The sequence below is a fragment of the Pectinophora gossypiella genome, chromosome 19, assembly GCF_024362695.1.
Source record: "Pectinophora gossypiella chromosome 19, ilPecGoss1.1, whole genome shotgun sequence".
NCBI classification, from domain to species: Eukaryota; Metazoa; Arthropoda; class Insecta; order Lepidoptera; family Gelechiidae; genus Pectinophora; species Pectinophora gossypiella.
This window is the reverse complement of record NC_065422.1, coordinates 11,603,611-11,606,591: the sequence shown is the minus strand read 5'-3', so window position 1 is coordinate 11,606,591 and position 2,981 is coordinate 11,603,611. Positions and strand designations below refer to the sequence as shown.

The window sequence follows — 2,981 nt, the reverse complement described above, 5'->3', positions numbered from 1 at the left end:
CAGGATTAATGAGCCTGGAACTCAAAATCAATACCCTTAAACGGCGCCTCAACCTCAACTCAAGTTCACTCTAGTAAGGCATAACATAACATAACATAAATAGCCTATATACGTCCCACTGCTGGTCACAGGCCTCCTCTCAATCAACCGGAGAGGGTATGGAGCATACTCCACCACGCTGCTCCACTGCGGGTTGGTGGAGGTGTTTTTACGGCTAATAGCCGGGACCAACGACTTAACGTGCCCTCCGAAGCACGGAATCAATTTACTTTTTCGGACAATCAGGTGATTCAAGCCTGAAAAGTCCTTACCAAACAAAGGACAATCTCACAAAGTGATTTCGACAATGTCCCCATCGGGAACCGAACCCGGACCTCCAGATCGTGAGCCTAACGCTCTTACCACTAGACCACGGAGGCTGTTATAAGTATGGCAGTGGTGCTAATTCCTGTAAATACCATCTAATTTTATTTTATTCATCTAAAGTTATATCTGTCATTTCCTTATCCGCCGAAAAGAAAGGGACGGGTAATCGACAAGCATAAAATTTATGGAACACACGTCAATTTTAAGCACAAATCTAAACCAACCGTCTAAAAATTTTACATCCGTCAATAACCCGACACAGTTAAGTACGCACGTCAAACGGATTGCATACCAGCGACGTACCTTTTGATTCGGCCGGGTTATTCATTCATTTACTCATTCTTCCTAAAATTAAGAGCTGTGAATCATCCGTCCCTTTCCTTTTCGACGGATATGAAAATTACGGATATAACTTAAAATAAAATTAGGCGGTGTCTGCAGGAATCGGGGCCAGTATGTGTATAAGTGCTCAAGTCGAAGACTTAAATGTCAACTTAAAATACCAATATGCTCAGCTGAAGTCGAGTCGAGTGAACATCTTAGAATAAAAGTTTATTTACTTACTTACTTAGAATACGAGTGTAAAACTCAAAACAAAAATTTTCTATGAAAGTCTGGAATACATAGTTGTGACGTCATCAATAAATGTGATCAAAGTAGTCAGTCATACGTAAGACGTACCTTTAAACCATTTATGTTTTGTCTTTCACCATTCCGCTCGCTCTGGCGCGCCCGCTCCGCTCTCCGCTGTTGTCGCGGCCGCGGCCTTATGGCTCAGGCTAAACAATGTTCGTGAAACTAGTTTGGCAATCGGTTTTGTTCGGAACTTTGCGGTTGGTGTTAGGGAAGAATTTTAAAAGTATTGCGGTTAAGAGATTTGTTTTTATTGATTACTTAGTAGGAACAAAAGGAAATAAAAACGAATTTATTCCAGGTAAACTATCTTTTTATACTTTTTTCTTTTTTTTTTTCAATTAAAAATATCTCGGAATCTAATCGTTACACCATCTCTTTACTAAGTACTTTTATTACTTTGTTATCAAAATTTGTAATTTCAGCTAGGTAGATAACCTAACTACTAACCTAACCTAACTAAAGCTTAAAGTAAATGCATAGAATAAGGAATAATACTAGGTATAAAAGTACTGATTCTTACGTAATAATAATAAAATAAATTACAAATCTCTAATAAAAAATGATTTATGAAATTAATGAAATTGTATTTTTGGTTTAATTAATAACATTATTTTGATAGGTAATTATTAATTTGTTATAAATGTAAATTCATTTTTTAGGTAATTAATATAAATTAAGTGGGTAAGAGGAAGTAGACACCTACGCTGCTTTTTAAACATCACTATTCATCATTTTACTATATTAATTAAAATATTATATTTTTATAAATAGTGTAGGTAAATTGAAATTAGCACAAACACCGCAGTGGCGAAACACGCAATACGTATAAAGTTAGTACCATCATCCACCAACAGATGGCGCGACTAGTATTTTAGAACGCGGTATGGAAATATTCTCGTGAGAGCGTAAATTTGCTGAAGCGTCACCTAAAATTTAACTTTGCGCAGAGGCAATATCGTAACCGATGAGGTTAATCCGAGGTGCGATTATTGCTAGTTGAAAACTTTACCAATACCCCGCCGTGTGGACGTGAAATACCGTCCGCTATGGCAATTTTTGAACGGTCGTAAAGACCTCATTGCCTCATTAGTGTACTAAAAAAAATAGCTAATCTCAAGCAAGAATATTACACATGAATTGTTTCGGAGGTATTTCTGATTGTATTTGGCTGGTTTTTTTTACGCGGATTCGAAGCTCAGACAGGCGGCGCCTAGGCGGTCGTTTCTGTAAAACACTGGACCTGCCACATCTTCAGGTTAGATAAGCAGACCCTGTGACAACGGGATAACGTTAGGGAGACGATGATTAAACTTACTAGTTTAATTTTACAATTTTTGTTTCATCTGTTCGGAACACCTATTTCTCCATTTGTGTTATTGTTGCAATTTATTATTCGATATACTTAATCTACATGTGTTCCGTTTCATATTCTAATTATTTTTTTTTTTGTTTATAACACTTCATAAATTACACATAGAATGGTTTACAAACATCGCTAAACCTAAACAGGTTTGTCTCGATGCCTTCTTCTTCGGCATTCGCCACGCTTTCACATTATTACATTTAAAGAACTTACACAAAACAAATCTTTACCATTCACCGAGGTGCTTACTTAATTATAATAAAAAAAACAGGTAGGTAGCAAACAGAAATCACGCATTGACCGTCAGTAGGCATTCGCTGCTACATGCAGTCGCTCATCAACAAACCGGTCTTACGCTGCGAATACAGGATGTTTTACGCGTCCCATTTACCTACAAAGTAAAATCACGCCCCATTGTATAAGAATGTCAAATATTGCGAGGTATTGAGGACAGAAGAGGCAAGATGATTGAACACTTAAAAACATTATAGAAGGGAAGCTAAGAGGGGAAGACCAGATAGAACATATTAAAGATAGGGCGAACGTCGTGTATTATAAGGAAGTGAAATAATTGGCCTTTGATAGACAAGAATGGCTCTTAAATTAGTGACGATAA

At 37.0% G+C, this 2,981-nt stretch overlaps 1 non-coding gene across 1 annotated transcript; it reads left to right on the top strand.

Annotated features, from left to right (window-relative positions):
- The first annotated feature begins 1,937 nt into the window (after window positions 1-1,937).
- Window positions 1,938-2,076, top strand: LOC126375811 (U4 spliceosomal RNA). The gene has a single exon (XR_007567654.1). It is a non-coding gene; the product is annotated as a U4 spliceosomal RNA (small nuclear RNA).
- The last annotated feature ends 905 nt before the right edge of the window (window positions 2,077-2,981 follow it).